General features: G+C 45.7%; 1 non-coding gene across 1 annotated transcript; it reads left to right on the top strand.

The window, feature by feature from the left end:
- The first annotated feature begins 10,718 nt into the window (after positions 1-10,718).
- Positions 10,719-10,790, top strand: TRNAV-GAC (transfer RNA valine (anticodon GAC)). Its single transcript has one exon. It is a non-coding gene; the product is annotated as a tRNA-Val (tRNA).
- Positions 10,791-11,706: the final 916 nt, after the last annotated feature.

Raw genomic sequence — 11,706 nt, 5'->3', positions numbered from 1 at the left:
CTTGAAAGCACTGATATAATCCCCTTCTCTTGAGAGAAATTCCCTGCCAATCAACCAAACAGAGTCATCCCTCAGTATCCACAGGGAATTGGTTCGCCAGACCCCCCAGTGGATACCAAAATCTGTGGATGCTCAAGTTCCTTATATAAAATGATGAAGTAACCTGAAAGCTGTACTTTGCTGGCCTCTGGACTAGACAGTTATTACCATAAAATAACCATTTCCTAAAAATGAACTGTTTGGTTCCATTGTGTTTCTGAGTAAGCTATGTGAGATCATTTTAGCTTCATTTCTATTGTTGGCCATTCATTACGTGAATAAAAGACTTGCTAAGTGATAAGAAATAAATTATGAAGCATTTGCATATGACCTACACAAATCCTCCTATATACTCTAAATCACCTCTAGATTACTTGTAATACCTTATACAATGTAAATGCTATGTAAATAGTTGGTATGCTATATTATTTTTTATCGTTGCATTGTTATTTTTTTACTTTTTTTTTTTCTCAAGTATTTTCTCTATTGGCAGTTGGTTGATCTGTGGATGTGGTACCTGTGGATATGGAAGGGCCAGCTGTACATAAGAAGCATAAAAAGTCCCTACACTGTAAGAGCATAAAACCTCATTAAGGAAACAATTCTAACACACGAGACAATATAAGAATACTACAAAACAGTATATAGTTAAGAAACTAATTGTGAGGTAGACATTATGAGAGATCAAAGAAGGAAAACATCAATGTCTGATAGAGTAACCAAAGAAAGCTGCATAGAAGGTTTCATGCCTAGCTTTAATTTACAAAATTTTAAAAAGGTAAAATTTGAATAATCAGAAGGGGAGAGGGCATTTTAGGAAAAGAGGACATAAACAAAGGCAGAGATACAAGTATGAGAACCTAGAGGGAACGACTGTTGAGACCAGCCCAGATGGAGCAGAGAGATGTGTTAGGCAGTCAACAGTTGACATAGTTGTGTGCAGAGCAAGTTGATTATGAAAGGCCCTGAAAGCTGGAGACAAAGAATCAGAGATTCACTGTAATTTATTCCAGAAAATGAAAAGCTCTGGAAGGAAAAATCATATTTTATTAGAAGTAACAAAAAACATTGGAATAAACATTCTTAGATATTATAAGCCAAACCAATAGGCCTGAAAGTGCTCCTCCAGGCTAGGAAATTAGTAAATGTACCCAGGAGAAGCTAGACACAAAGGCTTCAAATCCAATCAAAACCATGAGCGCAAAAGCAGGAACTTTAGTACACCATACAACCTAGTCACAACATGGCTGAACGTATAATTATCAGAAGCTGAAAAGGAGGAAAGCCTGGGTGTTTTCAAGACCATGAGAAAATACTACAGGCTCATTTTACAACACATAACTGTTCATTTGTGACTTTTGATCTTGGGACATTTCTGTTCCCAGATGTGCACTCTGGTCTCTAAAACCTGGAATTGGCAATGACAAATACCAGGATAACAGGCCTCAGCTGATGCATTTCCCTGGCTTGTATTACGTCACTTGCCAAGCAAGCCCAAGGCAGTAGCTCCCATAACAACTGTTAGCACATGCACACATTTTATTATTTCAACAGCACAAATATGGCCAAACCTTGTGATTTCCCAACAGTCAGACTTGACTCACTTTCTGAATTAAGTGTCCATGTCCAGAAGTAGCAATTATTCTATTGTTCTGTCTAGAAGCTATTCACTCCAACTCTAGGACTTTGTTCTACAAAGGAACTTAAAAACTGAGTCTATTTTTAAATAAGAGATTCCTTTAAAGGGTCACTTCGGTAACAATCCCAAATCTTTAGCCCATGTTTTCCAACCACTATTTTAAAATTTCATCGCTTTGCACTACATACTTTTGCATAAAAATTTCAAAGCAACTATATTCTTTAAACCTTCTCCCACAATAAGGGGAAATGAAATTCTCCACAATTCAGAGATCTGGAAATGCAGGCCACTTAAGATGTGTGACTGTACTTCAGAGGCTAAAAACTAATAACAGTAATGATACTAATAATGATATAATCAAAGCATTTTCACAACTGTCCCACTTAACCCAAGTCACTGTTCTGATTTTAAAACTTCCTTCTGTTGGGCCGGCCCCGTGGCTCACTTGGGAGAGTGCGGTGCTGATAGTGCCAAGGCCATGGATTCGGATCCTATATAGGGATGGCTGGTGCACTCACTGGCTGAGCGTGGTGCAGACCACACCATGCTGAGGGTTGCAATCCCCTTACCGGTCAAAAAAATAAATAAATAAATAAATAAATAAAACTTCCTTCTGTGATACAGTGTGAAATCTTCATCCAGACTCTGGAACCTGGCTCTTGGACAAAACTTTAAGTCTGTATGCCTAAATTTCCCCCATATTTTATCATCCTTACAGGATATTATAAACCCCAAATAAGATAATGAATATGAAACTGCTTTGTAAAATATAAAGTATTATGTACATGAAAGTTTTTCTAAACATGAATAGCCTAATACATGCCAACAGTCCATTTACATTCTCATGAATCCCAAGAAGCTAGAATTCTCATCCCAACTTTAACAGATGACAAACCCAAAGATCAGCAAGGTTAAGCAACCCTTCCAAGGTCACACAGCAGGAGTTAAGTGGCAGAACTAAGACTGGAGCCCAAGACTAAAAAAATCCAAAGCCTAGTCTCCTTCTACCCTATCAGGTTGCCTTGTGTGTTTTTTATATTAAGTAATATACAGACCCTTCATTCCTAACTCTTCATGCAGTAAGTTTTGTAACTTCTGTGATATAGTAAAGGAAAATCAGTACTAACTAGCTTCATATAATCCATGGCACCTCGTGAGAATGCTGAAGCTTATAAGTACTAGTCAGTATTACTAATGTTCAAATGTAAATGTTCTTTTATTCCTAGTCCAGCCTGGCACGTAAAGACTCTTTAGTCTTTGAGACTTTGAGAAAACAGAAAGTCTAATTCCTCCTGAACCTATGTATGTATGACCGTTTCTGCTTAACCAACATGAACCCAGATTGTGTTTGTTTTTAAACCTCCTCTCTAAAACCTAAAACTATGCCCATATGTGGCTTGCTTCTTCAGTAAAGTTTGTCTCTATCCTAGGAGAGGATTCGGATCCTGGTTCTCTTCCCTCTCTGACTGTTCCTTCTTAGTTTTCTTTGGTGTCCATAATGACCTCAATTCGGATAGGAAAAGTTTAAGGCTGGCCTGTATCATCACCTGGATGAAATATTCCTCAAAACAATTTACCTCTCCTTTCTTTGTTTCCCTATTTACCAAGCAATCATCTAATGACTAACTTGGCTTCTTAACCACTTTCGAACAAGGAAGAGGGTGTAAGTATTCCAATTACTGGACAGGCATTCCCTTATCATGAATTAATGAAATCGGCATACTAGTTGTTGACTTTTTTTTAAAAAACTTTCAGTGACTCCCCTACTGCCCATGGAATAAAGCCATAAAAGAATCTTGCAAGCTGGACCCTGGGTTCTTTACAGCTCCCACCAAAACTCTACACCTTTAGTCACACCCAACTACTTGCATTCCTTAAACCCCTTCATTCACTAGCACACCTTCATGCCTTTGCATTTCCCTCTGTCCTCTCTCCCCTCCATCTGGCTAAATCCTACCCACCCCTAAAAGCCCTCTCTCAAGTTTCATCTCCTTTGTCAAATCTCCCAATGAAACTCAAGTGGAGATACTCATCCCTCCTCTTGCATCTACAATACTTTATGCATACTTCTGTTCTAGCACTTATCACAGTATCATGATTACCTGTCTGTATATACCTTTCCCTTGCTAGATGTGAATAACCAAGGGTAGGAACCAGAACTCATTCATAATTTTGGCATCTCCAGTGCCTAACACTGTGTCACCTCCAATAGAGATTTAATAATTGGGGCTGGCCGGTTATTCAGTTGGTTAGAACGCAGCCTTGTAACGCCAACGTCAAGGGTTTGGTTCCCCATACTGGCCAGCTACCAAAAACAAAACAGAAAACAAAGAAGATTTAATAATTGCTGTTGGATGATTGGAGGAATGAAGGAAGGATATACCCTGTTCTCTTGGTTGCTGTCAATTGTGAAATGTTAGGATCCAGAGCTATTATCTGATGCCTCCTATTTACTGGTCAGCTATCTGAAACAGCCTTTGGAATATTTAGGAAATGAGGAAGTACATTTATGTCCATGCTGAATCATCTAATCCTGCCAAGACCATGCTCACTACCAACACACAGGGAAATGGTTGCCAAGCACAGTTCTGGAAAATCCATGCTTAACAATCATTCCTAATAAAACTGCAATACATACAGCTCTGCTCCGTTCATACTGCAAATGCATTTTCTCACCTTCGCCCCTTCCAGGGGCATTTTATGCAGCTGAAAACTCTAACCCTCCTCTACATACAAAAATCCTGCTTTACAATGCTGTACAATGAGGTGGCCATAAATTAATAGCAGTGGAGAGAGCAAGAAAGATCCAAGTAATTTGGTGGCCAACCAGTGAAGTTCTAGAACCCCATCACCATCAATATCTATTTCCCCATCTCTCTCCAAAACTAATTCCTGGCAGTATCCTCACAAACTATCTCCCCTGGTCTCTCTATTGATTCCAGTTCATTCCTCTGCCTAGGTAAAACAGTTCTATTAAAGCAGTAAGAAGATATCTAAGTCTGGGAAGTACAGGAATTCCATACAGCAAAGTAACAAAGGCCTGGATGATAAGCCACTCTGTCTTCCTAGTGAGAATGGTGGGGTGGGGAGGGAGTAGAAAAACTCTTTTGCATCCATCACAAAAAAGACTGCACAACTAATTGCCTCATACAGACTTTGGCTTTACTTTTGGTTTTAATTTACTTAATTTTTGACTCATTCCTCCCCTCAAGAAAGAGATCTGTGACTGTAAAGGATCAAATTCCTACACACCTGATCAAAGTCCTTCACAAGAAAGCCAAATTGAGTGAGACAGCCAAAAGAACTGAACACAAGAGGTCTCCCCTGGAACAAGCCCTACTTCCCTCTTCTTTCCCAGTTTATTCGCTAGGAGCCCAATTCCTTTCAGCTGCTGGCCACCAGCAATATGATCCAGTGAAGTACTGAGATTTCTTCACCTATTTTTGTTTTAATTCTGCTGGCTTAAAGCTGTCACAGCCTGAGACAGTCTCAAAGAGTGCAGTGTTGCTCAAAAGCTTGCAAAGGAAACTTAATGGAACCATTCACTGAGCAGCATTTTTTCAATGAAGTTCAGCAGCACAATCTAACTTCTTTGTGCTCTGAAATGAACCACATTTTTTAAAAGAAAGACCACAGGAGGTTGACAGAAAACTTGCTGCAGGCAGGAAAAGCTGGACAGCTTACAAGAGCTGATGCAGAAGGGAACAAGTAGAAGCTCTAGCAGGTCCATTTTAGAATTTCATCTCTCTATTTTCTTTTTCTTCCTGCTGCATTCCCAAGCAGAGCTCCAATTCCTCAAGAAGAAAAAGGAGCGCTTTACAGCCTCTTTATTAGTTTCCCTTCACTGGGTAGGTGTCGTAAACAAGTATGCTGGACGTGGTCACAAGGCTGAAGTTTCCTCTCCTTCAGATGAAAAGAAAAAGGCCTAATCACAAGAGCCCAAGCTAAATAAAATAGGAGAAAGTGTTGCCTATGTCGTTTCTGAGAAAACCTCCACATCTGTGGAGAGCACAACTGCCGCCTAGCAAAAGCCCACAACTGGATGTTAAAGATCAAAGCAGGGGCCTCCCAAGGCCACGCATCCCTGGTTTCCACTTAAGGGCCCCTACAGCAGTCAGGGAAATGCAGTCCACAGCTCCTCTGGTCTGTCAAAACTTTCTCCTCTCCGTATACACCCAAGGTTCAGATTAGGCATTAACTTGCAGGACATCTTAGCCAGGAGCGCCTCCAGGGGCTGAAATCCGAGCTCTCAGACACATCTTTATTTTTGAGGAAAAAAAAAAAAAAATAGAAATAGACCCCTGCCTCAATCAGGCCCAGACCCGGAGCGGTGTGGGTGGGGGAGGCCTTTCTACCAAAAACTGCACACTCACTGACACCGCTGTCCACCCGACCTCAAGCCACCAGGGTGGTTCGCAGGTCGGCTTCCACGCGACTCCTCTGGAACTCAGGAGGACAAAAGGGGGCGAGGGGCCCTCCGCGGGCACGCAGAGGTCCGAGCCCCTCGGAGAGGAAGAGCGCCCAGAGAGCAGAACGGGTGGATTTCTTTCGCACCCAGCTCCTCCTGTTCCCCAGCAACTCCCCACAGCAGTCGGTCCCCCGAGCCAGCTCCTTGTCTCGCCTCCTTCCAGCCGGGGCCAGGTAATAGGGCAAATAATGTAACCAGGATCTGAAAGCGCCGACTGCCGTAGGAGAAGGTTCCGAAGGCTTATCTCAACACTAAATACACGGGCCCCGAGACACAGCAGCGTGGGGCCAAGCCCCGGCGGGGTGGGCGCGACCCCGCCCGACCGCCCCACCTGCAGCGGGCCGAGCCCGCGGGCTCCGAAGGCCACGGTGCGGCGGCCCGCGGGCCTCGGACGCCGGCCAGTCCCCGGCCCTACCTTTGTAGCGCTCCAGCACATCCTCGTACGCCTGCACGAACTCCTTCTCCTGGCTGCGGTTGGCCGGCTGCTGACCCGGCACGTAGCCGGCCATGGCCGCCCGCGCCGCGCTCACCCGGGGCCTCGGGGGGCGCCGCTTCCAGGCCCGCGCGCTGAGGCGGCGGCGGCCCCAGCCTCGGCCCTTTGTGCGGCTCGGGGGCGGCGGCCTCGCTCTCGGCTCTCCGCTCTCTGCTCTCCGCCCGCCTCGCCCGGCCGGGCAGTCGCACTCGGCTCCTCAGCCCGCTCGCACCCGGCCCGCTCGCGCTCCGCCGGTCCCGGCTCGCTTTTCCGCCTCCCCACCCCTCCGCTCCGCTCCTCCCTCAGCCCGCCCCGGCGCGGCGGCGGCGGGCCGCGGGCGGCGTCTCCTCCTGTCAGGAGCGCCAAACCCGGCCGGTTCCCCGCCCCCTCTCCCCGCCGCCTCCGCGACCCGACGCGTCGTCGGCCCCCGGGCTAGGGCCGGCTGGGCCCGGGCTGCCCACACAGGTCCCCCGGTGGTTGCCGACCACCGCCCGGCCCGGACGGGGGCCCCGAGCCGAAGGGAACCAGAGGCCGGCCCACGCGGGAGTGCGGCTGGCTAGGAGGCCCCCGAAGCGGCAGGGAGACCCCCGCGCCGACTCCACGGGGGGACGGGCAGCCCCCTCAGCGCTGACCTCCAGCCGAGCCGGGACAAAGGAGGGAGCCCCCTGGCTGGAGAGAAACCGAGCTGGGCCTGTGCGGCTGCTGCAGAAGGACCTAGAGAAACCGAAGGTAGAGAGCACAAGACCAAGGTGCCTCAGATCCCACGGCTAGACGTGGCCAGAACGAGGACAAGGAAGGGCAAGACCCAGACAGGGTTGCAGGGTGAGGCCGAAGTGAGCACTGAGACCACAAAGAATACCGGGAACAAAGGGTTTTCCAGAAACCAAAGAAACTGAACTAGAAGTGAGGGAGGCAGACCCAGCACCATGAAGTAAACCAGGCCAAGGAGCCAGAGCCTGAGAAATGACAACTGAGGGAGGAACGAAAACAGGATACTGACAGCACTGTGGAGTGAATAAGGGGAGAGACAGGAGGACATAAGTCTATAGGGGATAGACCCAACAGGATTATTAAACTGTGACAGTCATCTGACCAGAGAGACATAAATCAAAAGGGTAAAATGTTGGGAACCTGAGACTGAACTAGGACTGTTATGGAACAAAGAAAGGATTCTGGAGCATAACTGGTCAGGGAAGAAAAAGGAAAGCCAATTATTTTCTATTATCAGGGGAAAGGAAAGGGTGAAAAAAAGGAAACTGGTAAATACAGGTAGGGATTTATTTGGGACCGTTTTGAGGAGGGAGTTCCCAGCATCACCTGGTTCTCCATTTAGTTGTCTATCATTCAATCCCCAAATTCCTGGAGTGCACTGGGGCCAAGAACAGTGAATGAGGAACTCAGGTAAATGTAGGTGGCAGTTTTTGCCCACACTATCCCCATTCAGCAGCCATTATCTTCCCTCTTTTGATTTTTCAGGAGGTGGAGAGGTGGTTGTGGGTAAGAAGTTAGGCTGACTGATCTCACAATAAGGACACATTAGCAAGTAAAAAAAGAACTTATGTGACACTGAGCACCCAAAATTGGGGCTTCAGCTTCCCTTTCAGTTCCCATTCTCAAGATTTTGAAGGAGGAGCTTCTTACACCCAGGGGCAGGGACAGTACCTTTGTACTTTGTGAGTAGTGCCAAGTATTTGATACTTTTCACTAATAGGTGCATGCTGGTTGTTTCCACATCACATCATGATCAGAAATCAGGTGAGCAAATCATTATAATCATATCTTTTTCCATCAAGTTTTGCTGGCCTGCCCAAGTTCTTGGCATGGAGCTCATACAGGAAAGGGTCTGAAAGAGGACAGGGAGGCTCTTTGGACAAATGCTCATTTTCTTCCAGTTTAATCCTGTGTGCTTAAAAAAAAGCTAGTTCACAGTTTGGAGTCAGCTGCTAAGGAGGGGAATAAGTTTGAGGTATATTTTTATTTTAAAATAAAAGGGATTTAGCAGAAAATGCAGGACGGTGTTGGTGATTGATGGCATAAGCACATTTTTCGTAAACAGCAGAGAATATAGAAATGCTAACTCTGGTTTCTTGACTGTATCAGTGCTGAGTCATCTGCGTTTCCTATATTATTTTACACCGGTAGGACTAAGAGAGCCCAGACACAAATACACATACACACACCTCCACCCTCGCCCCCATACAGACATCTGCCTCCTCATTTTTTTCCCTCTTTTTTTAAATGTGTTTTTTTTCTTTTTTTCACCTGAGAGGATCACATGGAATGCCTCCTCATTTTCATTACAGTAAATGGAAAAGTCTCTCCATTCCCTCCTAGGCGCTGCTGCTACACACGCCACTTTGTGAGCAGCTTCCTCAAGAATTGTGACCGATGCTCACCAAAGGTGAGGAAAGAACAGGAGCAAGAAGGACAAGAGTCTACTCATGGAATCAGGCTTCACCAAAGGACTGGGGGCGGGGGGCGGCAGGGGAGGGCAAGGGGTTGAGATTCCTATTAAGAAACACAGTAATCAAGGAAGTTCTGATTTGGATTGTGGCTAGAGGGGCTTCTACCAGACCCAAGTTGCTTTCTTGACAAGATTTGCATTTAAATGCTCCCATGAGATTTTGGAGAAATGCATTCTTCTAATGAATGGAAAGGGGGAAGTCCACATGTTTGGCTGATGTTCCTGTTTTATACAGAGAAAATTTTACAAGGCTAGAGGAACAAAGCAGCTGCCAGGGGATGGGAAGAAGGGGAGGTTTTTTGGTTTTTTTCAAGCAACAGTCTAAATTTATAGCCAGACCACACAATCGGGAAAGCTCTGGGCCTTTCTCCTTTTGGTCTATGATTTTCCTTTGCTCCTGCTGTTGCATTTCTAAGGATGCTATGGGGTGGTGGGGGGGAGGGGGGGAGGGAACAGAAGCAGGAGGAGGCAGGTTGTACTCTGAAGGGCATCTAGTGGGAGAGAAGGGTAATACAAGGAAATAAATCCTTGTTTTTTCCTTGGTGTCCTTCCCCCACTTAAGCCTGATCAAGTCCCCTCTCTCTAAAGCTCTGCCACGTTCAACTTCTTTCAGCTGCTCAAATATGCTCTTCTCACCTCAGGGCCTTCCTACCTGCTTTTCTCCTCTTTCTTCACTCCCTTTCTTTGGCCTGGCTCCCTACTTCTCATGCCTCTGCCAAAACAAGTGTAGGGAAGCCTTCCTTGACTCCCCAGATTAATAGGTCCTCCTGCACCCAGTAGTCCCCTATGGTAATACCCATCACACTTGACGTTATGGGTTCGGTATCTTCCATCCTTACTAAATCATTAGCTCCCTGAGGGCTGGGGCTGTTGTCCATCTTGTTCACCACCGGATCCTTAACATCTAGCAAATGACCTGGCACATACAGGGCACTCATTAAATGTTTGCTTAAAAATTTGATTAGGGCCAGCCCGTGGCTCACTTTGGAGAGCGTGGTGCTGACAACCCCAAGTCAAGGGTTAAGATCCCCTTACCAGTCATCTTTAAAAAAAAAAAAAAAAATTTAGGGCCAACCCATGGCTCACTCAGGAGAGTGCGGTGCTGATGACACCAAGGCCATGGGTTCGGATCCTACATAGGGATGGCTGGTTCGCTCACTGGCTGAGCGTGGTGCTGACAACACCAAGCCAAGGGTTAAGATCCTCTTACTGGTCATCTTTTAAAAAAATAAAAATAATAATAAAAAAATTAAAAAATAAAAAATTTGATTAAATGCATGAATGAGTAAACCAGATGATCCTAAAAGACTCAGCTGTCTGTGGCTACTGACTAGCTAGAAGGCAAGAGTATTTAAGAAAGTATGTTTGTCTCTCACAGCATCCCTTATCTAAGCCTGGCATCCAAAGTCTTCCATATTTAGCTGTCCGCCTTCCTTTTCAGGCTGATCTCCCATGACACCCTTGTGTGTAGCATTTCCCCCCATAACAAAACTCTTTTGCCTGGAGTGTCCACCCCCCAACTTCACCTGCTGAAATCCTACCTCAAAAGTTCATCCCAAGGGCCAGCCCATGGCTCACTCGGAAGAGTGCGGTGCTGATAACACCAAGGCCATGGATTTGGATCCTATATAGGGATGGCCGGTTAGCTCAATGGGAGAGCGTGGTGCTGACAACACCAAGTCAAGGGTTAAGATCCCCTTACCGGTCATCTTTTAAAAAAAAAAAAAAAAAAAAAAAAAGTTCATCCCAAAAGATATGAACTTGGGCCAGCCCGTGGCTCACTCGGGAGAGTGCGGTGCTGATAACACCAAGGCCCCGGGTTCGGATCCCATATATGGATGGCCGGTTCACTCACTGGCTGAGCGTGGTGCTGACAACACCAAGTCAAGGGTTAAGATCCCCTTACCGGTCATCTTTAAAAAAAAAAAAAAAAGATATGAACTCAACCCAGGTAGAAGAGGCTCTTCTCAAAATTCCCACCATACTTTCTGTCCCCTATTTCTGAGGCACCAATCACATTGCTGTCTCCTTAACCTCCTATTTCATAAGTTCTTTGAGGGCAGAGATATCCATTTCATCTTCCTTCATTATAGGGCCTAACACAATACTTTGCACCTAACAGATGTTCAATAAATATTTGCTGAAGGAATGGATGCTTCACTGAACACATATGGGGTGAGGGCCAGATCTGTGACTCAAGACAATTGAGAATCCAATTCAGTTACCACTCATTGGTAAAGGGCTGAGGGCACTTCACATGCAGAGAGGAGAGAGGGAAGCACAAACTTTTTTTTTTCCTTCTGCTAGTGCCCTTCCGCCAACTTCTAGAAGGTTTACTCCCAGCACTACTTCTTCAGTTTGGCTAATGTTGCATTATTTTGCATGTGTTAATTGATACTTTATAAATAAATTTCTTGCTAGTTGAGTGTGTGTGTGCATATTCTGTCTCCAGTGCCTTTTACATTCCCCAGTGGTAACTGATGCCAGACACTGAAGGGTTTGCCCCAAGCCTTATCCTTTGGCCAGCTCTTGGAAGAAAATCACCTATTAGTCGTCTCTGGGGTCCTGCCTTCAGGCCCAGCTCCATCAGCCTCTCAGGCACAGGCTTTGGCCAATCCCATGGA

This window comes from Cynocephalus volans, chromosome 8, assembly GCF_027409185.1.
Source record: "Cynocephalus volans isolate mCynVol1 chromosome 8, mCynVol1.pri, whole genome shotgun sequence".
In the NCBI taxonomy this organism is placed as follows: domain Eukaryota; kingdom Metazoa; phylum Chordata; class Mammalia; order Dermoptera; family Cynocephalidae; genus Cynocephalus; species Cynocephalus volans.
This window is presented reverse-complemented; position numbering and strand designations above follow the sequence as displayed.